The sequence below is a fragment of the Sinocyclocheilus anshuiensis genome, unplaced genomic scaffold (genome assembly GCF_001515605.1).
Source record: "Sinocyclocheilus anshuiensis isolate Anshui unplaced genomic scaffold, SAMN03320099.WGS_v1.1 scaffold524, whole genome shotgun sequence".
Taxonomy (NCBI): domain Eukaryota; kingdom Metazoa; phylum Chordata; class Actinopteri; order Cypriniformes; family Cyprinidae; genus Sinocyclocheilus; species Sinocyclocheilus anshuiensis.
This window is the reverse complement of record NW_015555703.1, coordinates 1,086,315-1,113,522: the sequence shown is the minus strand read 5'-3', so window position 1 is coordinate 1,113,522 and position 27,208 is coordinate 1,086,315. Positions and strand designations below refer to the sequence as shown.

Genomic DNA, 27,208 nt, shown 5'->3' with positions numbered 1-27,208 from the left:
AAGGATAAAAGAAACTCAGATACTTTGATCTCCTGAGAAACAGACAATACACTGGCATCTTCAAGACATCCCACAGAGGGGTGGTGCAGGAAACGCCTCTCTCACATATGCATCAGTTCCTTTTCATCTCCTCCCTCCACTTGATTCACTCAGAATGGTCAAGAATATAATGTTCTATATGAATGCAAATAAGATTTACAGTCATGTTTGGTTTCATTTGAATAGTCTCAGGGTGAGTGGTACAATGGTCTTCTGTTTCCCATTGAGCTGTAAACTAGCCACCCAGATACCAATTGTTTGTACATGCCTCCATTTGGAGGATGTTTTACCTTGGTTTTGTATTTAAAGGACTCTTAGATTCGTCTTTGAGAATTTGATGTCTTGTATTGATTTGATATCGTTGAATTGGCTATGGAGATAATTGGCATAATACACATTTACCTGACTGTTAATAAATTGTTACATTTGATCTATTCTGACTTACTCTGAAATTATTTCCTCAAGTAGATTAAGTGAATGCGTACCCGCAAATCTGCGACCAGGGTTACGTGCATACTAGATCTCAGGTTTAGCAGGTGAGATCATGGGTTTCTGACTAACCGCTTGACCTTAATTTAAGTTGTACTCAGTTACGTTAACCATGTATATGATTTCAGCTTTAATTAAGTTGTACGTAGTTATATTAACTATCGGGGGCGAGACTAAGGGTCTAGCAGAACCGCTGATTAATATTTGGAGTGTTAATTAAGTTGTACGTGGTTATACTAACTATCGGGGTCTAGACAAGGAGTCTAGAAGAACCGTTGATTAATGTTGAGCATTACATGGGTAACTGTAGGGGGCTAAACAGACCTACTATTTAAAGTATATTAAATAGTATTAGCCACAAACCTCTGGATAAGGATCAAACTGGCGAGTTTGTGATCGTGGAGCCCACGCATAGCGGCCGCCGTGAGGCATCCTAAGCGACATAGATTCCTAATGAACGAGTAAATATCAAAGTCATGAGTAAAACAGAATGATCAAACACTCACCTAAATTTAATGAGTAACAAACAACTCTCCTAACCCTTTTCATTTTTGGAGTCAGATGAATAAAAGAGGTAAAACACAAGAAAATGTATTTAATTTAATATTGTTGTGCTGCATAAAAGGAAAGACAGCAACACGCGAGAATCCTTCTACCGGATCACTGGCTACCGCCATTGGACCAGTGGGCGGACCTTACATGTCAAACCCAAGTTTGTATTGCTGTGATTTATATGAGAGCCAAGGAATGCAAGTGTAGGCAGTCATTGAGCTCCATAGTAAATGGTTAGTACACTATATAGCTGTCTGTACACTATAAACGATATAACTGTCTGTAAAGGATTCAGCTGCATCAAATAAGAATCATTTAAAATCATAAAAGCATGTATAAATGGCACAGAAAAAAAAAATTACCTAAACCCAAAAAGACATGACTCACTATTCAGAAGATGATGTGCATGAAATCACACTTAATGACATTAGCTAAATCTCACTTTGAGTTTCATTGGCTTTTTATAATTGCCACTAATCGCTCACATAAAAAAAACTGTAAGGGCCATTTTTGGACTGCACTGAACAATTCCCGCCATATTACTCAGGTCTGAATAGCGGTGTAGATGAATAGCAAACAATGCTTTAGATAAATGAAATACTTTTCAAGTCCCTGTGTTCTTTTTATGACATACAAGAGCATTAAACAGTGCAAATGAAATGTTCAAAAACGGCAACCTTCTCAAGATAATGATTTTTAATTGCTTCTTCCATGCATGGTCATACTCTTGTTGAGAAAATTTTTTTTATCTTCATAATCTTCACAAATGTAATAATTCATTTCCGAAATGTGAATTTTTCCTGATTTATTCTTTTTGGCCGACATCACCAAGCTCTCTCATTGTTCAACTCCTCCACTTCCATCCATCTACCTGCTACTGAGAGATCACTTTTTATGACCCAATCAGTCTCTAATGGGGCAGTTTGTTGCTGCCGTGTGTTTTGAGTTTGAGCTCCGTCAAGTTACGAAACATGATACCTGTTTCTGATGCAGAAAAGCTAGTTCTTGCATTCATGACCTCTAGACTGGACTATTGTAATGTACTGCTAGGTGGTTGTCCTGCATCTTCAATAAAGTCATACCATGTTTTTTTTTTTATATCTTGTTTTTCGGAAAACAAGTAAGATAGGTGCGCAAACCCACACATTAACCCAACTCAATAATGCGTGAAAATGTAAATGCAGATTTTCCATCAAAAACAGAGAAGAGGGATTGTAACCTCCCTTGTAAAGGAAACTAAATGACTTGGAAACATTCAAAACTTGAATGTGCAAAACCTGCCTGACCAGTTGACCTTGCAGTCTAACTAAATGTAATCAGTCTGTGGGAGTCAAGGACCTGCTGACCAAAACCTCTCCTCCAGACACTTTCTCTGGAGGGAATCAGACAGCAGGTGGTGGTTTACCACAGTCACTCTATTACATTTACATTTACATTTAGTCATTTAGCAGACACTTTTATCCAAAGCGACTTACAAATGAGGACAATAAAAGCTGTCAAAACTAACAAAAGAGCAACAATATATAAGTGCAAATGACAAGTCTCGGTTAGCCTAACGCAGTACACCTAGCAAGGTGTGTATATATATATATGTATATATATATATATATATATACACACATATATTATACACACACACATATACACACACACACAAAGAAAAACAAGTAGATAGAATAGAAAAAATAGAAAGCTAGTGTTTGTTTGTTTTTTGTTTTTAAATAAAAATAAAAAAGAAGTAAAAAAGAAGATAAATATAAATAAAGTAGAATTAAAATAGAATAGAAAGTGTTAGAGTTAGAGGGTCAAATAAAGGAAATATTACTGTGGAGAGACTCCCTGCAGAACTCTTAGATGCTGTCCTCTGCTTCCCTGAGATGGACCAGAGCTTATTTTCCCAATGTCTTTGTACTTTACAAAACCTTTCTCACCATACAACAAATAAAATATGTATTATTATGTCTTCAACATATTCTGTACAGTGAGGTCTAAACGTCTGAGATTTCCTCATTTCAGAAAAAAAGATTTCACTCTCAGACTTTTGGAACATACTACTATACTTTTTAAAGAAATAGTTCAGCTGAAAATGTACTCACCCTCAGGCCATCAAAGATGTAGATGAGTTTGTTTCTCCATCATAACAGATTTGAAGAAATGTAGCTATTACATCACTTGCTCACCAATGGATGCTCTGCAGTGAATGGGTGCCGTCAGAATGAGAGCCCAAACAGCTGATTAAAACATCACAATAATCCACAAGTAATCCACACCACTCCAGTCCATCAATTTGTTAACAAAAAGTTGAGTTTGTAATAAACCAATTCATAATTAAGACATTTTATCTTTAAACCAAGTCCATAATCCATAAAAACGCTTCCTCCAAAGTCAATCCCCTGTTGTCCTCTCAAATCAAAATCTGCAAACATATTTGTTTAGAAATGTTTTGCTTTTAAACTGTGCTTGATCTGTGCATACTGTATCTCTCACCATATTTTAGCCAGAAGCAACGGTTTGAAGTAAAAAAAAAACGTCTTAATAATGGATTTGTTTATTACAAACATGCAGTTTTTTGCTTGACAAGACAATAACTGATGGAGTGGAGTGGAGTGTTGTGGATTACTTGTGGATTATTGTGATGTTTTAATCAGCTGTTTGGACTCTCATTCTGACGGCACCCATTCACTGCAGAGCATCCATTGGTGAGCAAGTGATGTAATAGCTACATTTCTCCAAATCTGATGAAGAAACAAACTCATCTACATTTTGGATGGCCTGAAGTTGAGTGAATTTTCTACAAATTCTCATTTTTTGATGAACTACTCCTTTAAGGCTTAATGTGCTCATCTAGTCATTGACATTGAATTTAAACATCAAGAATGTTTAAATCCTGTCTTTAAAGTCCACCTTAAACCTTAAAAAGGACTCACTTCCTGTGCACCAAAACTACACCTCAGGCTTTATTAGTTAAAATAATTACCTTCTCCCTAATTTCCCAGCACTGACTGAAAGAGCTTTGTACTTTCTATATAAAAAAGTAGAGGACAGGAAAGCAGAAAAGAAACTAAAGCACAGCATACCAGTGCAGAACAACTCACTCAAAAGCTGCATGAAACTGCTGCTGCTTAAAATGCATACAGTACATATGGTTGGTACATAAAGGTTATTTCATATTGACCTACTTGCATTTATGGAAATAGCAAACATAATTTCAGTGGTGAAATGGCTTTCTGTTAGAAGCTTTCTGTTAAGTAGTTTGCGCATTAAGGGAAAGCGCAGGCCTCTCAGCAGACTGCAGTAAGTGTGTTTCTGTAGCCCATTACTCTAAGTGGCTAAAAGCTAAATGGATGCTCTGATGCATTAAAATTGTTGACTTGCTGATATACTTACAATATGGTACACGTACTTCATTGTGTTAATGAATGTTACATTGCAACACCATGACATGGTGAGGTATTAATTTTGACTAGTATAACTGGGTATGCTATGTTTAACTATGGTATGGCACTATATGTTTACATGGTAAAGAAAAAATGCAAGTTCAATAAACACAGCAGTTTCAGCAGCTGGCCAAAAGGTGCTGCAGTACTTGCATCATTGCCATTTAAAGTTACACATTCATTTTCAATAAATCAAAGAATGCTTTTTTTATTATTATTATTATTATTCCTTACTAATAGCAAATCACAAATGCACTTTCAATTGAAAAGTGGCGCACTTAAGGAATCGTGATAACATCACAATGTCAATATTTAAAAATGTGAAGAAATACAGCATAAGCATTATGAAATTATTAGAGGATAATTGCAACCTCCCAGACTCTTATTTTCTTTTTTCTTTAGCTTTAAGCAAAAAAACAACAAAAAAAAGAACTTAATTTAACATAATTAAAATGAAAAGTAGTCCGCTTAAAGAACCCTGATAACATCAGAACATGAAAATTTATAATGTTGATGAAATATAAGCATTATGAGATGCACCAAGTTGCAAACATTAAAAACATAAATAATAAAATAATGTAAAATAATTGGATGGCAAATTATTTTCCTTTTTTTATCAAGAACAAGAAAAAAAAGAGAAATATCTTCAAAATATATTCTCTGAAAACAAGCCTTAATATCTAATACAGTTTGCTTCTTAATTAAATTTATCTTGTTTTAAGGATGTTTGGTTATTTTTACTGGAAAGACAAATAAAAAATACTCATTAAAAATGATTTTTGGCAGTGCAGTGTACAGTGGTAATGAATAGTGCACTCCTGTTCAAAAAGAACAGCAACCAGCATGTTACAGCAGTTCATTATTCAATTACAGCAATTGCTTATTGCAAATTCACAAGCCAAAATATGTAGTGAAAATGCATACAATTACAGTAAAATGATTACTGGAATCTTTGAAAATGAGCTACAGTACAGTACTTTCTCAGCAGTTAATAAGAGTTTAATCTTCCCCTGCTTTACTATAAACTCAACTCCGTTCTCAGAGATGCCCGCTACCCCCGAGAGTCCAATCCAAAGAACCGATAGCGAGGTTTTGTATTCCTTACTTACTTGAGAGAAACCTTTTAGAGCGCAACAGTTATCTGACATCTCAGACACCTTTCATATATCATTTGCATTCAGGGATTTCTCTGCCTTTAGAGTTGCATTTCAAATGACATTTTCAGTTATATCTATTATAAATCTGTTACATTTCTAAAGAAGTAGGTAGCACGTATAAAGTACGTACATACGTAAAATTCAAGACATTTTACGAGACATGAGCAAAGGAACAAGAGCCGCTGTCACAGACCCACATATAAACAATCAATCTGAGGTACAACATGTAACATGAGAAGCAACAGTTATGTCAAACACATGAAACGCTCATTACATTCAGTCAATGTGATCAATGCACGTCCCCAGAGACTCGTCATTGGGAAACACACTAAACCTCAAACAAATGGTGTACAGATTACCATAAAACCAATAAAGAAAACAAACAGTAACTTTTCCGATCAGCTTTTTTGTGCAACACTACCAAAGTTTATATAGTCTCTGTATTCTGGACAGCTTCCTGGTCTTCATGCTGAGATGCTGCCGGTGGACAACAGTTTGTCTGAGGACGCGTGTGGGAGAAATGCGGCCCAGGTCACGGGCTGAAGATCGTTTAATAATGACGACACACCCCAGCTTTAAGTGCACCTGATCCGGATCTCAACCACACACTGAGACTCAGCACTAACCCTGCCAGCTACTCTCTTTAGAGGCCTCCCCGATGTCTGTGATCTGGGTTTCACTCTGGATAACTGACTGATGTGTTTGCACACGTTAAATTCTGTCCTCATTTGCTCAGCAACACGTCACCACTATACCTTTCTGTGAGGAACAGACTGAGATTAAAGTCATTCACTTTTGGGGCACTGTGTGCCAAGATAAATGCTCTTTATTTGGGCAGTTTGACAAGACTGCAACCGCTTTTCATTCCTCTCATATGAACTTGCGGGTAACTTTTTTGTGAGTCGTTCCCTGTGGTTTCCCTCACCGCCTCCTCTCATGGCTGTTATCTGTCTGCACCACAGAAACAGGACAAACGGTCATCAAATCAGTATATTTACCCACTAGAAGCCAAAAATGTGGGTGGGATGATAATAGTGCTGTACAGAACAGGTCAAAATCATCAAATCACGAAATAAAATGTGCCTCCATGCCTAATAAACCTTCACTAATGTATTATTTTGCTTAGTTATTTTGATAGTCCACTTTAGACATTTTACAGACTATAAGTAACTTTGCAACTACATGTCAACTAGCGGTCATTAGAGTATTAGTAAACTGTCTGGTTAATATCTGCTAACAGCTTATTTTAAAAGTCCTCCAACATACTCCAACTTGCAGCAACTTTGCAAGTACATGTCAACCTATTCTACTAATCCTAACCTAAGCAAAGTCATGTCACATCTTTGAAACGCCTCTCGGGCATGCAAGTGCAGCTCCTATCACTTTGTATGGGGAATCATCAAATTCTCCAAAACTGTACACTAAGCTTATGATTAAATTTCATATTTGAAATCACCAATGAAATCTGACTGCAACTATGTCATAAAAGTTGTTTCTTTTGCTCAAATAGCGTTATAAAAAGCTTATTTTTCAGGATAGATCAGCCAGTGCGCGTGCGCAGTCCTGAGCGCACGTCTAAGAACGCTGACTGTTTCTATAGCAACCGGGACTTCTAACGGCAGCTGCAGTGACGCTCTGACTTTACCGATTAGCGTTTGGCTCTTTTGCTCAGAAGGCGGGGCTTCCTGCGATTGAGCGGCCATGTTAAGCATTCAAAACTATACGACTGACACGTCTTGGGTATTCTATAGGCTTTGACCTAAGTCTACTAATGAGAGTTAGTTGACATGTAGTTGCAAAATTACTTATAGTTAGTAGAATGTCTAAAGTGGACTATTGAAATAAAGTGTAACTAAATTTGCTCATGGAATTTTTTAATATGACGTCACACTCATGTTTAAAAAAAAAAAAAGCATTATATACACATATAACATAAACATATATCCAAAATGTAAAAATACTCAATCTTGCACTGCTACAAACCTGCAGCTTTAAAGTTTATATTCTTCTAATTCAGCTAAGAGGTCACAACATGACATATCAATTTCTATTGGTCACACGGTAACACTTTATTTTAAGGTGTCCTTGTTACACGTTACATGTACTTACTATTATAATAACAATTAATTATGAATAATTACATGCAAGTAACCCTAAGCCAAACCCTAATCCTAACCCTAACCATATAGTAAGTACATGTAGTTAATTAATATTACTCAGTACTTAAATGTAATTACACTGTAACAAGGACACCTTAAAATAAAGTGTAACTGGTCACACATATGTGACCCTTGAGCACAAAACCAGTCTGAAGTCGCTGGGGTATATTTGTAGCAATAGCCAAAAATACATTGTATGGGTCAAAATTATTGATTTTTCTTTTATGCCAAAAATCATTAGGATATTAAGTAAAGATCATGTTCCATGAAGATATTTTGTAAATTTCCTACTGTAAATATATTAAAACTTAATTTTTGATTAGTAATATGCATTGCTAAGAACTTCATTTGGACAACTTTAAAGGCGATTTTCTCAATATTTTGATTTTTTTTGCACCCTCAGATTCCAGATTTTCAAATAGTTGTATCTCGACCAAATATTGTCTTATTCTAACAAATCTAATGATGTATAAATCTCAATTTCGAAAAATTGACCCTTATGTTTTTGTGGTCCAGGGTCACATATTTATTTATATGATACAAATTTGCAGTTCACCAAACTTTGGAAATGCAGTAAAATTTGCGCGAGTTTGCATTTCGTGTTTCCCCTTAACAGCTGTGAAGCTGCCTTTCAGTCTGCAAAGATTAAGGCCCAATCCCAATTCTACAACTTAGCCCTTCCCCTTTCCCCTACCCCTCCGTTTCGCGCGTTCACATGAAGGGGTAGGGGTGTCTCGGTTCTCTTTTGGTTGGAGGGGTAGGGGTAAGGGCCAGATAGCCCTTCAAACGAAGATTTTTCGGGACCACACTTCAAACGAAGGGGTATGAATTATCTCAGCGTAAACCGGCTTCAGGGGCAACATGGCTGCCCGAGCGAACAAAAATACACATAAATGTAAGCATTTTTGGCATTAATAAAGATTTTAACGAAAAGTAATCATTTGTTTTATGTTACATTCAATCGTGAGTTCGTATTTACGGTCATGTTACTCAAAGAATGTGTGTGTGTGTGTCAGTAAGCAGCGCATTAATATAGAACGGTAATTAAAGGCTCTAATGCACACACCAGCACACCAGTATGTGTGTGTATTGTAGGAGCTAGACGACCTATGATGACGTGTGACGTATAGTAGTGGTGTCCCAATTCTTAGGGGAATATTTTCACCCCTACCCCTTGACACTCTGTTTCAAGGGACAAGGGGAAGGGGTAGGCGGAGGGGAAGGGGAAGGGGTATAAAATAGAATTGGGATTGGGCCTAAGTCTTTTTAGCAGTTACATTTATTAAAATTAAGTGACAAAATTTCAAATATCACAAAAATTCATCTGACACAGATTGAAACCGGTTCTTGCTTGTCACATGAACGATTGTGGCACGTTTGAAAACGACCACAAATGAGATTTGAGAGCTGCTTCAATTTTGATCTGTTCCTCATACAAAGGCTTGAAAAGACTTGGAATATAGTGCATAAGTTGGATGGACTACTTCCACAATTTGTTGTGTCTTTTTTGGAGCTTGACAATAAAAATCTCCATCCAGTTTCAATGCAAGGAAGACAAAAGCTCTGACATTCTATCTCTCTGGGTTTCCTGGAGGAACGAACATAATACACAACTGAAAGATAAGAATTTTTAGATGAACTATCCCTTTGAAACTAAGACGTATACAGGCCTGTCTGTTCGTCTGTAAGTGTATATGGATTATTCCTGCTACTGTAAAACAAACTGACCTTTCTCATGTACCATTAAGTTGACTCCTGAAACCCCTACTGAGTGGAACAAGGACACATGAGAACAGTATCGGCCTTCATCAGGTCAGCGGAGTCCAGACTCTGACAGCCACAGATCAACACTCGCAAACACACACACACACAAACATAAGCTGGCAGAAAACTGCTTCAAACTGTTTCACCAGCATCAGCACCAAACCACTTACCAATCCATTAGGCTCCATTTACACTTCAGCATGTATCAGCACATCTAAACGCCCTGATAAGCTCCTGCTAACCCCTTGACTTCAGCTGTTGAGTTCTGCTAATGCAGATGCCACAAATTCACTGCAGTTGAAAGAGAAGAGTTTATTCACAGGCACTAGAGCACTGCGTGAGCCAAAGCTGACAGCTGCTCCACGCTGATGGAAAACTTAAAACTGGATGAAACTTGTTGTTCTGCAGCTTTATTTTGGAAGAAGCGAGTTAAGTATTTGAGCTAACAATTGATCTGATTCATTGTAAATCTATAGTATTTTTTCACCCGTTTAAGCTTAAAACCGTTAAAACCTTTTGGTAACACTTTATTTTAAGGTCCAATTCTCACTATTAACTAGTTGCTTACTAGCATGCATATTACTAGCATATTGGCTGTTTATTAGTACTTATAGGGACATATTAATTTCTTATTCTATATGACCATGTTCTAGATCCCTTAACCCGACCCAATACCTAAACTTAACAACTACCTTACAAACTATTAATAAGCAGCAAATTGGGAGTTTATTGAGGGAAAACTCTTAATTAATAGTGAATATGTGTTCCCTTTTCTAAAGTGTTACCAAACTTTTCAGTCAAGATATGTAAATGAATTTTACTACTAAGTATTGTGTACGCAACGTTTGTGCAATGAAGTAAAAAAAAACAAAACAACAACTGGTGAATTGTCTTTTTTGAACAGATTCATTGAAAAGAATCTTGATTTCCCATCACTATCATTCGTGTCTGAAGCACAAACAGTTTGATTCAAGTTATAGTAGTCAACTAGCAACTACTGGCAAAACTAATTTAGTGCTTATATGGTTTATAGCTCATCCTAAGAATAAGCTATAGAAAAGCAATATTCTGTTGTGTAAAAGAAATAAAGTGATATTGTTCTTATTTAGCAAATTCAATGGACAAGTATGTAAATAAACAAGGACTGTCCCAAAGACCACTTTCTTTTGCCATGGACTCAGGATCAGGTATTAGTTTAAAAGATGTGTCCAAATCACTGCAACTAGCAACGACGGAGTCGAATCACTATCGTGAAATTAACACAACTGTGTGACAATGCTATTATACAATAGTTCAATAAACCAGAAGTAACTATTCAGCAACTTTTGACTACATATTAAACACAGTGTTGCCAGTTAAGTCGTAAGGTTTGCTCTGTCAAAAATAGACCCAAACAAAACCACAACAGAACTGTTGCAACATCAACTGTGTGGTGTTTTGTTACTTCTAAATGTATCAAGAACCATTGCAACACTGAACAACACAGTAATGGTGTTTTGTTACTATTGAATCAATGTTTTTGATCAAATCAGTTGAGTGAATGATTCAATGACTCATTCATAATAAAAGTGGGACTCACTCAAAAAGGCAGTCACTTATTGCCACTGACATAACAATTGTAACTTACAGAAAGTTTCACTGAAACATCCCCGCCACCGAATGAACAGACTGACAGTCTGTCTGAAAATAAGCAAACAAGCAGAATCAGATCATCTACAGCAGGACATTTTCCTGATGGATGATAGAATGACATTCAGCAGATGTCTTTGTGACATATGATTCAGAATGTGCATGAACTTTTTCCTTTTAAGATGTATCAGATGTTTGTACACAAATAACATGTGATGGTTTCCACGTGATGTATTTTGACAGGCGACTCTCTGATGTGTGCTCACTGAAAGGAATCAAAATCTGATAACAATAATGATGCAATCAAGTGTTTAATATAAGCACTAAAACTTTTCCCCGTTCCTAGATCTGCAGTTCTTCTTTAATTGAATTGCTTTATTTATGTAGTCTTCTGCTTATACTGCTTCGGGTTTATGACCAGAAGGTTGGAGATCAACTCAACCGCTTTGATGTTTTATTATCGCTTCGCAACAGAGTAAATTTGCATCCATTCTCTAGGGGTTTTCTTGGTTTATTGGTAAGCTGCTAGTAATTAAGTGGTCTACTGCTAAAGTGATCACATGCAAATTAAATGTTCAAAATAAAAACAAAAAACAAATAAAATATAAAATTACAAACACAAACTAGATCCATTATTATTCACAGAAAAAAAAAACTATACAATGGAATATACTTTTGATGAACTGTAACTGTAAACTGTCTTTGGTCACAGTATTAAAACATATTCAAAACAATTTTTTAATGTTGTTTTGACTTTTTTATTTTTACTTGGTTACACTTTATTTTAATGTGTCTTGTTACAGTGTAATTATAAATTTAAGTACTGAGTAATATTAATTAACTACATGTACTTACTATATGGTTAGGGTTTGGCTTAGGGTTACTTGCATGTAATTATGCATAATTAATTGTTATTATAATAGTAAGTACATGTAACGTGTAATAAGGACACCTTAAAATAAAGTGTTATCTCTTACTTTTTTAAGCATCATTTTAGTATGTTTGCAGTACTGTCTTTCATATAATGTCATGCACTTTGATCTTTGAAACTTTGCAAACCTTTTACATTCACAAACAGCTATATTACACACTACATGACAGGTGATATCCAAAAAAGCACAATAGGGTCACTTCTGGAAATACCCGCTGATTCCCTTCGCTCCCAGTGACCCCCTGCTATCATTTCAGAGTCAATAAATGACAACTTGTGTGGCACAACACATTAATTCTACATGGTTTCATCTTCACCAACAGGAACAACACAACTCCCTCAGCTGTGAGGACAAACATAATAGCTCTGGTGTTACTATTCTTACATTAAAGGAGGCAGGAAAGACTATGTGTCCACAGAGTACTTAATTTTATTGCATAATTATGGTGTAACAAATGTGGGATGCTGTCTGTCGGTGTACATTTCAGACTGACAGTTTTCTGAATTATTAACTGAAGTGGTTCTGCTTTGTTTAATTAACAATAGGTAAAATGTCTGTTGTGAAAGAGGAAATGAACAGTACACACTCTTCTATTATGGCTCAAATGGCATCAAACTACAGATTACATTCATTCCATTTATTCATATAAAAAAATGAGGCCCAGTATCCAGTATCCAGCATCCTGGAGGGTTGCACTGCCCCCTGCTGATTACATTGTGCACAGTTTTCACTTTTAAAGAAATTTCTGACACCTTAGAATTGCAGCAGGGGTCGGGAAGTTTGAGACCACCAGTAAAATTGCTTCTATTTTGCTTTATTATTATTATTAGTAGTAGTAGTAGTAGTAGTAGTAGTAGTAGTAGTGAATACTAATCAAAATATATACTAATAAAAATAGTCTTTTAAAAAAAGTAATTTCAAATTATATTACACTCTTAAAAAAAAGTATAAAAGCTGTCACTTTTGTACCTTTTTTACCCCTAAATGGTGCATATTAGTACCTTAAAGTTAAATATTAGTACCTAAAATGTACATATTAGTACCTTTTCACAAGGATACTGTGACAGCTTTTGTACCTTTTTTCTGCAAGTGATCAGTATAATATGTAATAATAACATTGTTATTTCATATATCTCAATGTCAAAGTCAACTTTTGCTCCAAAGTGCAGAATCTTAAATATGCTGTTTTATCTCATACCGTGAACAATTATTTGTTAATTTCCAGGTTCAAATGTGAAAAATCCTACATTTACAGACTTATGAACCAACAGAATCTTTATTTACCTAAAGCCGCTGTCAGCATATATCCTCTAGGAAAGACTAACTGTCAAACACTCATCATTTTCTCACTCATGCTACTGAAGCCTGTGTTAGATCAGAATCAGAATCAGAATCAGAAAGAGCTTTATTGCCAAGATCTAAAGTCCACAAACAGGATCCTCACATAAGTCCCTGTTTTGTCCAGATGTTGCAGGATGAAGTGCAGTCCCATATTGACTGCATCATCCACGGACCTGTTTGCTCGGTAAGCAAACTGCAGGGGGTCTAGTAAGGGTCCAGTAATGTCCTTCAGATAAGCCAACACCAACCTCTCATATGTCTTCATGACAAAGTGTTAAAGACAAAGAGATAAAGTGTTGCTTGGGGCTTTTCAACTCCTGAGTCATTCTAATTGGAAATTGGTCTTTTTTCCCTGTGTGAGCTGACCCAGTGGACAAAAAGATCCCTGTTGCTCATTAATATGAGCCGCTGACACACTCATTACCTGGCACAATCAATCCTCTTCAATGCTGAGAGCGTGAGCGGCTATAAATAGTTTTACTCTGAACCCAGAAATTGTTTAATATTAGAAGAAAGTCAGGTACGGTTTCAATTTGAGGCTTATCTGGACTCTATCGTCCTCTGATTCATTCATAAGGCTGCTAACCGTTTTATATGTCTCAACACTTCATTGTGCCATTTTTAACATCGAACCGTTTGCATCCCATTTTGCTTTTGTAATGTGATGCATTTGCGAGATTTTACACATCAGGAATTTTCTGCATTGTGAAGGAATTTTGCACTGATGCATCTTGCACAATAAGAAGACCGTGCATTATTAAGTAAATAGGTTTCATGTTGTCTTTAATACACATTTTACTGTGCATTTAATTATGGAGATGGATAATAACTTCTATATATGTCATATGCATATGTTATTATAAAATATGAATGCCATATATGGTATTTTCTGTACTTTCCACTGTAATGTTCAGAGATGAATGCAGCCTGACAAACTACAGGAATAGTAGAGCAGCACGTGAAGCTGATTTGTGGGTCTGTGGCGCCCCTGGTGGCCAGCAGGTGCTCCAGTAGTGAGAGGACACTTGACTGAATGGTTTCCCTGCAGAAATCAATAGACACACTATACATCAACCACTGATAATGAGCCGCGCTCAGGTTTCCACTTGGAACCAGACAAGCCCTAATTACACCCTTACAAAGCAGAATAGACTAGAACACACTCCATCAAGTGTATTAAAAACGGACTTAATCAGTGGCCACAGTAAAGGAGAGCACAATGTTGAAAAAGAGCTATGCAGAAGGACACATACCGAATTCAGAAGCTGGCAGAATCTACTCTATTTGCAACATTTTAGAATAATAGTACGGCATCACAACTATGAAATAACACAAAAACTGAAGTATAGGAAATATGTTGTGAAATGAAAAATGACATAAATGGCATCAGGTGTATTTAAATTAGGGCCTGGGGATCATCAAGGGGCCACAAAAGGCGTCTGTGAAAAGGTTTAGAAACAAACAGTTTTAAAAAATGCTAAAAAATATATATATACATTTTTTTTTTTATTAATATTAAAAATTATATTATTATTATTATTATAGTTATGTAAAATGCTATAAAATTATTATTATTATTATTATTATTATATTATCATCATCAAGAGGCCATATTTAGAAATTTTTTAGAAAATGTTGTGTAAAATGCTATAAAAATAAAATAAAAAAATATCACTATTATTATTATTATTAATTATTGTCATCATCATCAAGGGGACACAAAAGGGTGTTGGGGTCTGTGGGACAGTTTAGAAAAAGTGAAATAGTAAAAAATTCTATAAAAGTGTATTTTTATTCATTATTAAGTAATATTAATTCACTGAATTCAACATTATTAGCATTATTCTGCTTTCAAAGCACTGCTGGAGATCACACGATTAATTATAAATTATTTTATTCTACTGACAGAAAAAATATACGGTGTAAATTTAATAGAAAGAGTCATTTTTTTCCTGATAATATTCATATTTTATTCCAGTGGCGTTAAAACAGCCATTGCCAAAAAGGTGAACAATTTGAATGTAAATAAACACTGGAGAATAGTGCTGGATATTTGTTGGCTGCTTTTTCCCCTATTAGGTCCTACTTCAAATATAACAAAAAAAAAAGTTCAATTCAATTAATGACAAAATTATTTTTTGTTTATTTGCTTGCTTTGGAAGGAAATTCTTAATTAAATTAAGCATTTTAGCATAAGCTTTTGGACTTGACTGATAGTGTATGCAATGAAGGTCATGCATATTTTAATTTATCTGCTGGATTTATCCTCATCAGTCAGTTTTGTATCGCACACGCAACTCTGTCAGACTGTAGCCTTGCTCTTATTTGGATGCACAGCTTCAGAAACAAAAGGCTCTGTTTACAGCACACATACTCATCCTCTACATATTCCACAAAAAACACATCACCAAGCCCTCTTCATACAGCACGGCTAAGAAAACAAAAGGTCCTTTATTTGAAAATGGCTACATAAAATAGAAACTGATGACAAAGTTCTGAGAGGAAAGAAGTTGAGCTTATATCAGGCCAAAGTTATACAGCACAGAGTTGTACATCACTGCTGGCCCAGTAAAACTCCAGGAAAAGAGCTTACAGTGACAGCAGAGAGGAAAGTGGAACAAAGTAAACACGAGTGCTATTCTTAGCACAGAGAGGATGAAGAAGTGCACAGGAGAAAGTTCCCCATCTATACAGAGGCCTGATGGAGAGAAGCGAGCAGAGAACGAAGAAGGAAGATGTAGCACTTTGCACCATCAACGTGAGCCTCTTAGGAAAGACTCGTGACATTTTAATATGAGCTAGAAATGTCAGAGAAAACTGGACGGCAAGACACATAAAAGAGTTTTAATAATTTATTTAAAGTCAGCATGAAATCTTTCTAAGCCATGTAAAGACATTGGGGGGGGGAAATAATTTTTTTAAATGGAAGAGTTTACAGAAAAGTTTGCATATATGTTATCAGATTTGATACAGTAGGCTTTTATGACTCATACTGTAGTATGATATAGTGAGAATATGGAGCTTATAGTTTTATACAGAGGCACAAGCTGAACAAAAACAATTCAGTTTGGTGAAATTGCTGATATTTATTAATTATGTTTAAAAATGTGATGAAATCAGTGTTATTTTTGAGATACTATTATAGCTTTTGATAATATTTTGAATTAGATTTTATGTTTATACTTTCTACTTTTTAATTTTAGTTAAAGTTTTAATAATTTTATTGCGAGTTTTTATCAGTTTTGTTAGTCTGTTGTTTTTAAATGTCTATAGTTTTTTAGTCTTAGTTTTACAGCTTTAGCTTTAGTTTTAACGAAAATGTTATAATAACTCTAAATGAAATTCTGATAGCTTATAATGTAAATCAATTATATTTTTATAGAAGTAAAACTGATTTACAAATAAATGTTCCTCAAAAGCCTGATGTATCATATTTTATACTCACATTTCAACATATTTTTTTAATTAATAATGAAGTACACCTAAGTTGCTAAGTGTTCATCTTGAAATATTACAGTACCATCAATATAAACGTTATCCTAATGTTTACTTTATAAAAATCTGTAAAGATTTCACAGCAAAAACACATGAACCACAAACTGAAGGTGGACATTTTTTTACAAATATACTAAAAGGCTTTTACTTGCTAAAAAAGTTTAAACTATGAAGGCATGTGTTGTGTACAACAGGTTCTTCAGCACAGTTTTGATCATGTTGATCATTTAGACGCCTTAGAAATTTGCACAGGTGGCTTTATAAGTTTAATACAGGGTCCTGTTCTTATTGTGGACAAATGATCAGTGCACGTTATTTCACAGAAAACAAAATACATTTTTTTTTATGTTTTACACATTTATGTAAATGTGACAATGTCCATCTCTCTCTCTGTAAAGGCGAAGACTGTTCAAGCTTTCTGCATCTTTTCAATTCTGATTGCGATAAAGTGCCCTCATTATCATGCAGTCACCTGTGATGGACAGGCATGTTTTACAGAGAATTTAAAGGGTTAGTTCACCCAAAAATGAAAATTCTGTCATTAATTACTCACCCTTGTGTTGTTCGAAACCCGTAAGACCTTCGTTCATCTTCGGAACACAATTTAAGATATTTTTGATGAAATCTGAGGGCTCTCTGACCCTCCCATAGACAGCAAGGTAACTACCACGTTCAAGGTCCAGAAAAGTACTGGACCACTGTCACCACTGTGACATCAGTGGTTCAACTGTAAAGTTACGAAGCTACGAGAATACTTTTTTGTGCAAAGAAAACAAAAATAACGACTTTATTCTACATTTTTGTCTCTACTGCGTCACTTTGGACGTGCGTTCACGACAGTATCATGACATGAGCGTGTGGCGGCGCTGACCCAGATCCGGCATAATGACGTCATCATGCTGGATCTGGTTCAGCGCCGGCGCCGCCACACGCTCGCGTCGTGATACTGTCGTGAACGCACGCCAAAGTGACGCAGTAGAGACAAAAATGTGGAATGAAGTCGTTATTTTTGTTTGCTCGTAGCTTCGTAACTACAGTTGAACCACTGATGTCACACGGACTACTTTGTCGATCATCTTGGTACTTTTCTGGACCTTGAACGTGGTAGTTACCTTGCTGTCTATGGGAGGGTCAGAGAGCCCTCAGATTGTATGTATTGACGGTGTATTTTTCAAAAATTACAGCTTATGTTCCTCAGAGCTCTGCGATGGGTTGGCTGAACGAGCAGAGACTTTCCTCATTATTGACGGCCTGCCAACATGTCCCAGAGGCTTGGCAGGAAATAAACAGGCTGAGGACGGCAGCCATGGGCGGGACCGAGAGCTGACTGATGGCCTGTTGAGAGGCTCTGAGGCGGGCGGGCGGTTCGGGGGAAGTTTGGCAGGGAAAACAGATCAATGCTCGATGACAGCAAGCCCTCAAAGACCTGAAGAGTCACGATGTGTGAATGTAGAGAGCGCCTGTCACCTTCACACACACACAGACACGTCTGTGAAAACAGCTCGAATTATTTACGTCCACAATTAACTGATTAATGGAAGTGGCATTTTCCCACCTTCTGGTGCTAGATGATCACGATATTTAGGCATTTTTTTGATCAAAAAGCAGTTTAATATTGTCAAACCATCCAAAAGTCATGTGATATCATAGTTGACACTTCAGCTGGTTTTGTGAAGCTAAACATCATGTACAGATGGTAATCCGTGCAAAGGTTTTGAAAAAAGGAGGCGACATGCAGGTTTCAGCCGCACCCTTTTCAACCTTAGAAACCATGGCAACGGTGAGGCGGAGGACCAGTGGCGGGAAGAGGGAGCAGCTTTTGTAGCAAAGCCGGGAAGCCATTACGGCACAGAGCAGCTGACCTTTGAGCCACTTCAGACTGATTTGATAGGCAGACGGGGAAAAGAACAGAAATAAAAATACAGCCAGATCTACTGCATTTATTTGATTGTGGTGGAAGTTCAACTGAGTAAACAGCAAGGGTCTGTAAGCAGAGCTGGAAAACAATGTATATTAGATTAACCATTATATTGTCTTCAACTGAGACCTCAAAATACATTTCTCACAAAAATGTTCTGTAGGTAACACATAACTAGAAGCTCATCCATCCTCAAAAGATGATTGAGACCACTTTATAGCTTAAATAATAAACTTGAAGATTATGTAAGTACCAGAATGGTTTTTTCTCGATTCTGTCACCGATGGAGTTTTGGTTCCTTGCCGCTGTCGCCTCTGGCTTGCTTAGTTGGGGACACTTCATTTCCAGCGATACCGCTGACTTGATTGCAAAGATACTATTTAAACTGAGCTGGATGTTGACATCACTGAATTCAATGATGAACTGTCTTTAACTGAAAAATTTGTGTTTACTATTGTCATTTTGCATTATTGACACACTATTTTCCTAATTAATGCTGTTCAGTTGCTTTGACACAATCTGTATTGTTAAAAGCGCTATATAAATAAAGGTGGCTTGACTTGACTTGACAAGTACAAAAATATGACCTTCACAATTCTGCTTTCTGCTGAATTAATTGTAAAGTGGATGTACTGTAAACAATAGTTCACTTTTGCAAACCAAGGGGTCAGTCAAAATAATTTTTCAGATTATAGAGTTCAAAATAGCCTTTAATATTCTGTAATATTCTATTGTGTGTATTCTATTAATACAACAGTTAATTGTGATACTCAAATTTAATTGGTCGAGCAGAAGTGCTGATATACAGATACTGCTTGTATCACTCCGCTTGTCTTTGTTTGCAAGTCTATTCATTAGTGGTGGGAATGTTTCTGCTGGTTATATTGTTATGCAAGTGGGTGGTAATCAGTGACTGTCTTTATAAGTGAGTCATTCAAACGATTCATTCAAAAATACTGATTCGTTTAGGATCAGTCATGTGCTGAATTCGGAACTGTGTATTAGATTAGTATGCTTAGTAGAAATGTAGTGTGCTAGTATGCAGTTCTCAATTCAGCAACTTATGACTGAATCACTGAATCATTCACTCAACTGATTCAATCAAACAGACTGACTCATTCAGGACCAAAACACCTCTGCTGCTGGTTGATTCTAGTTTTGGCTTCATCTGGAAATTTCCATTTGTAATTACTGTCTTTAAAAAAAATCCAATAAAAAAATTGGTTTTTATTAATGGTTTTTGGATGTCTGTATTCTTCTGCCAACACAGGCAAAACATTGTTCCAAAATACTAAACGACAGTGTTTCCTGCACTGCTCTTACACTACTGAATCTACAGCGTCCTCAAAAACCACTCAAATAATTGTAAAGAATCATTATAATCAATCAATCAAAAAAAACAAATCTAAGATATTTCACTCAAGAATGACTTTGTTATATTGTTCCAAACTTGTATGTATTTCTTTCTTCTGCAGAATACAAAAGATATTTTGAAGATTGTGGGTAACAGTTTTGGTGACCACTTTCATTGTATGGAGACAAAAAAAAAAACATATTTCTCAAATTAGAAGAAAGAAAGTCATTCAGGTTTGTAATGACATGAGGGTGAATAAATATCGACAGATTTTTATCTTTAAAAGCAGAATCCTTGTGATAAATTCCTAACCCTATTATTAAATGTAGCATTTTGAAGAGCGTTTATTTTCAACTAAAAATGGAAAACTTTTTATACGTTTTGGCTGTTAATTTACATGACAACAGCTTTTTGGGGGTCTGAAAATGCAAACTTTTGAAACGGGTTTCAAAAGTTCAAGCTTTTGAAAACTATACCATTATCGTCTCTGTGTAAACTACAAAAATGCGAATTTGTGAAAATGTTGATGTCATATGCATGCATATTACGTGTTCAGTCTATAGGCATTCGCAAGTTTCTTTACAAAGTGACATCGCCAACTACTGGACTAGCATGCGTAATACAGCGTTTCTAGTTGTTTTGACAATGTTGTCGCCTGTATGAAACACTTTTCAAAAACACAATGGAAAAATTTTCCATTTTTAGACCTTATGGGTCACCAACAGGCCAGTCTACATGGAATCTGTAAGCGCAGAAAACCCACCATGAAGTTCTACACATCTAGATTATCTGGCAACAATCAGACAGATAAAATAATGAGAAATGCAAAATCACAAAGCATGAACTACTATGTTACAGGTAAGTCATATTATTATGCTGTTATCTGGAAAGCAAAGACTGTGCAAACTGTAACAGTACTAGATGTTTGTGTGTGTTTAGTCAGTGGGGAGTGCTTGCGCATTCAAACTGAAGTGTACTGCTCACCATGACAGCTGGGGCTTAATATGACAGGCCTGGATCGCTGCTGCCCACCATCTGTTCGGATGATGCATTTCACGCGGTCGCATTTCAAACAGGCAGAGCCAGTCTTCCCAATCAACTTCCTCTCCACACTTACTCAAAGTCAATTTCCAACACATGACGAGATTATTATTCAGGCTTAAAGTTTGGTTTTCAAATGCATTCAGCTGCAGTCTATTTTTAACTTCTATTCAACTCTGACAAGAAGTCAGACTGTTCATCTCATGAAATCAGTCTAGGCGTTTGCGTTGGCCGATCTTTGGAAGTGACAGACACTTGAAGGATACACAGCGATCCACTTGTGGTGTGAAGCAGAAATCTGCGAAGCGATCATTTTTGATGACGAAAATCAGCTTTGTTACCATTGTCTCTCACTTTACGTATAAAGTGAGACACATCTCTAAATCAAGTCTACGTGAATGAGAACGTGGAGGGCTAAGAATAACATTGCTCTTCTCAAGCGCTTAGACGAGCGAGTCCTGTGGGAGACAGTTGCATTTGTATCAGTGATATGTCTCTCATACTTAGCCGCTTGGATACAAAACATGTTTCAACATTAACGATCTGCTCTGCCGTTATCACGGTAGGAAACATAAGAAAACTCTCAAATGTGATAACCGTGAGCAACTAACCCAGACACCTAGTCACTTACTTTAAATTTTCATGCTAAAATGCCTCTGTCTTCTTCAACTTTTGACCTATCATGCTCAGTTTATGAGTAAGGTGTCTCTACATATCAAATTTGAAATTATTTTTCTAAATCCCTAGTAAACACGTTTCATGTTACACTGTGCATATTGTACCCTGGGAGATAAATGAATCATGGACCATCAGGTTTCGAGACTTCACACTGTACATTTGTCAACCCTGGGGTTTATGTTCATATTTGTATATTAATCAGATCACAACATTGATTGAATGAATTCTGTTTGTCGGTCTGTGAAAAGATCATCACATACATAGGTCAGCTAGATCTAGATTTTAGATTCAATTGTTTGCCTTCACCATGTGACATTTTAATTTTGTCTGTGTGAATATTTTTGAGACAAAACAAAGCTCATGAATATTTAATGGTGTAGGCATTAGAGTTCTAATTTCTGTATACAACATTTCTCTGCAACAAAAAGGATAAGATGTCACACCCCGAGGCTTCTGTTTTTAATCAAAGAAAAAATGAAGAAAAATAATGTATGCACACTGAAATTGCAGCTCAAAAAAAAAATTTAATATACAAATGATCAATCAGTTCTTTATCAGGCATAATATGTATTTATTTATTCTTTGTCTTTGTTTATTATTTGTTATCTTTTTGTCCTGCACCTGAACAAAACTTTTTTGGATGTGCACACCTTTTTGCAATTCTTTGTACTTCTGTTTTTAATAAATTCTAAAATACTACAAATAAAAAATAATTCATTTAAAGTCAGCATACAACTGCAATTGTCTTTTCTTGCCTATTGTGATGGAAATCTGAATTAACACCTTCCCATTGAGAAAATATGTAGGACGGGATTTTGTCCATTGGGAAGTTAAAACTTTTTATCAATAGTTACAAGGGCAAATGGCTAAAAAATATATATAATAAATACTGCAATATTCCATAAAAAAAAAAATCTACTTCACTTTCCCGCAACACTGCACACCTGGGACTTTGAAGTTTGTTTTCAGTAATCTGTGATGTTTAGATCTTCTATTAGTCACACATTTTTAACATACGAATCCAGAGGTCAGAGTTCACCAAACTTCACACACTTGTAAAACTTCAAAAACACAACTTAAAAACGTCGCAATTGTGAGTTATAAAGTCAGAATTGTGAGATATAAACTCGCAATTCTGAGAAAAAAAGTTATTTTTCAGTTGGACTTTATAGTTCACAATCGCTTGATGTTTATATCAAAATATTCTGAGAAAAGAAGGCAGAATTACGAGAGAAAAAAGTGAGAATTGCGAGACAATTTCTCAATTGTGAGAAAAATGTCAAAATTGCAAGTTTACATTTCAATTTTGAGAAAATAAGTTAGAAATGTGAGATATAAACTCAAAATTGCGAGATAAAAGTCATAATTGCTTCCATTGGTCTCCCATGTTCGTATGGGTAGTAATAAAAGTCAGTGGAGCAAAAAGTGTACTTTATGACTGTTTTATGATAACCCTATGGTAGCATTTTTCTTCATACTACCATATTTATACTAATTCATACTAACTCCTATTCTATTTTAATTCTACTTTATCTATTTATCTTTTTGTGTGTGTATATATATATATATATATGTGTGTGTGTGTGTGTGTCTAAGAAAAAAATGTGCACTTACATATTGTTGCACTTTTGTTAGTTTTGATTGCTTCTATTGTCCTCATTTGTAAGCCGCTTTAGATAAAAGCATCTGTTAAATGACTAAATGTAATGTAAATGTAATATTTGACAATTGCAAAATACTTACATCTCCTATAAAAGCCTTTGTCTCAGGATGTGTAGTGAAATGACACGTGTTAAAATGGTTGGATGACCTTAGTATATGCTCCAGAGACATGTGACGTAACCACCAGATTAGGATGTAGATTCATTTCTTGGAATGGATCTAAGCACAGAGATAAGCGCATCTGGCCAGATAGTATTTAGTGAACATCATAAAAACATTTTTGGATCATCTTTATTGTACAAAATTTTCACTGTGCATATTTTTCATGATCTGCTTGATACTCATTTACACGCCTTTAGTGCTATAATGCTATGTTTGTAATACTAATAATAGAGCAGTAAGCCTACAATCGAGTGTGACAGTTCCACACAGGCGGTATCATTTCCACTGGTGTGGAGAGATAATTAAAAAGATCGTGTTGATTGACCTACTCAAATGTCCTTAGTCATGTGGCTGTTAGCGTACAAAGACCAGCATTAGGTCCTGAGGCTCACATGACGAGACTGCAAGCAAAACATGCAAGTCACGATTTGTAATCCTCAACCTCCTGTCTTCAGGCAGCCTGCTTGATCTTATCCAGTCTGTCACACATTGTGAACTGTGACACAAGGCAAAGCCAGGTTATTTGACTGCCTCCCGCTTGCTGGAGTATACAGAGAAAGTCAATATGCTTCTCTTCAGGAAAGGCAACATATCCACAGGCCGCTGTCCTTTTGAATGTCACTCTATTCTGGGCCAGCCACCTATGGATGATTAATTAAGGTCACTGTACTGCCTCACAGCCCTGCCAAAGAGAGCAAGGGATTACAAGATGAAAAACCCCGGTGTGATATTTTATACGTTGACAGCCTGTAGATTAGGAAGTCAATGGAGAGTCTAACCATCTAATTAGCTAGCTGCATATTTAACGACTATTAGGAAAGAGAACACAATCATTCTTAATAACGAGATTTTCAGAGTCGATGTGTTTACACCATTCAGGGAAATCAGCCTTACTTATAGATGGAGAAAATATTTAACATTAAAAAATTACACTTCACTCATGCTGAATGGACTCCGATGTAAACCTCCAATTTGAAGAGCTCTGATAAGTAATAAACAATGTGATATGTGGCCAGCCAACGTTAAGTGTGTTACAAGAAAAACAAAAATTACAAAAACAAATAAAACATATTATTTATCTCATTTGCATCTGCAAGGTGTCTGTTACACTGGGTGTATGGAGGTTTGGCACCCACCGGCAGAAACATAAATCGTCACCTATTATTTGCACTATGGTGATATCTACTGTTAAAAAAGGCTTTTTTATTTTAAAATGCTCGCTAACCACATTAGCGTTTTCCAAAAGTTTCTCATCCACACTAAAACATCAAAAACCACTAAAATCATCTTACTGCGTATGTGTAAAATATAATAAAAGCTCACTGAGATGATACAGGGAGACCAGACATAAAAAAGTGTTCATGCTATTCGCCTGCCAAGATCATTTTTATAAGCAAAATATCCTTTGTGTTGCACTAACTGGTGTATCCAGGTCGCACAGAAAATTGCCATTTCATGTATGGTCTAAATTGCCCTCATGTTTTCCCTTACCAAAAAGTAGTATACTTCAAGTTTATTTTATTAAGTATACTTAAGTAAAGTTCAAGTATATTTTAAGTATACTTTATGTAGTAAGTATACAAATATCAGTGTACTAGTAGTATACTGTAAGTATACTATTTCAATACTCCTTGGGACTAAATTGGCCACTTTCTAGTATATAAAAGTATACTTTTAAGTATACTTTAAGTATAACAGTAGTAAACTTTGAGTACACAACTAGTTTACATCTATGTTTTTAGCTTGTACTGCAACTATACTAAAAGTGAACTTATAGGTATACTGATAGTTTACTAATTAAATACTTAGTAGAAGTATACTAATAGCACACTTGAATAAACTTCTTTTTCATAAGGGTTGCCACTGGACAGCAATTGCAAATAAATTTTCTGTCATCTTTGCAGGAAAGTAATATGAAGATTGTACAAAGTAACATTTTTAGCAACACAGTAAAAGTGTACAGGGCATAACAGGCACATACAAGTATAAACTCAGACAAAAAAGCTCAGTTTTGGCTGGACAAAAGTGTGTTTTCAGTGTAGACAGAAGGCCAAAAATGTAGAGGAAAAAGATGCGTTATTGCGTTAAAGATGCGTATCATTACAACAAACAATTATTAGTATTGATGAGATGAAGCTGGTGAACGTGGCTTGAGGTGAAGTTATGTTGTAAAGTGCATGAGTGTTCGTTGTTCCTGTCTTCGTGATGAATGAGATTATAACAGCAGCAAAGAGCTGATTTACAAATATTGCTGTGCATATAAGTAATACACTCTTCTGTCTGACTACAACAAAGATCTATTAATTTTTCCTATGCATTTCAAACCAGACTGACAATATAATTCAGTGCAGAATTCAATTATATAAGTGTAAATATATTAGCTCATAATAAAGGATGTCTAAGTCACATTATTAAAAGGATTGTATGGATTCTGTATGCTGATTGGTAAATATACACTGAAAAAAGTACAACTTTAGAAAATCTTTTTTACAGGGATAGAACCTGTACTAAAATACAAAATATAGTAACACTGCGTCTATAGTTACAGTGTAGCAAAACCTATTTTTTTCTGCCCTAATGCTTTAATCAAAATAACATTTGATGGATATTATATATTTAGATTTGAATCTGTAATATTGGACCAAACTTTCGCACAGCTTTATCCACAAAAACTATTACTTGCAAAACACAACAGGGATCAAAATCAAGGGGGACTGATTGAGATCCCCGTCTGCTGATTGTCACTGCCCTATTCATTAATTATTCAGCACAATCTACTAGTGCTGACAGACTGTCACGGGACTTCAGACTATCCACAGCTCTGTTGGCTCAACATCCAAAGCTTGTTCAAAGAGCCAGTTTTTGTCATTGAGGTCAAAGCTCTCAGAACTATTTAATGTAACATACCAAAACAAACATTAGACCAAACTAAATTGCAATTGGCTTATGTAAACATTATTTAGTCTTTCTCTGTAAAACAATTCCAGAAAGATGCTGTGGTTTTGAGTAAAATTATATCTTTATAATATAACCAGTGGTCTAGATGATTTTACAGTAAGTACCTTTGAGAGTCATAACCTTCTGCAGTCAGCTCTAGTAGGCCTTGACCCTCTAAAGAATGAACGATTTGTCTAGACAGTTTCGATGACGAAAAGTGAACACATCCATTAGCCAAGAATGTTATTCTCTACAGACACAAAGATATCATGCTTTTAGTCTGTAAGACTGAAAATAAACCAGCATGAGATATGCAAAGTCTACTACTAAAATACATTGATGTGACAGCACCATGGGGTAGATAAGCGAGACTTTTCATATATATATATATATATATATATAGGTGCATCTCAATAAATTAGAATGTCGTGGAAAAGTTCATTTATTTCAGTAATTCAACTC

At 35.7% G+C, this 27,208-nt stretch overlaps 1 protein-coding gene across 1 annotated transcript in view; it reads right to left on the bottom strand.

The window, feature by feature from the left end:
* The window catches only part of LOC107671710 (dipeptidyl aminopeptidase-like protein 6), a 127,069-nt gene that overhangs the window by 98,600 nt on the left and 1,261 nt on the right, over positions 1–27,208 (bottom strand). The gene's annotated exons all lie outside the window — the stretch shown is intronic.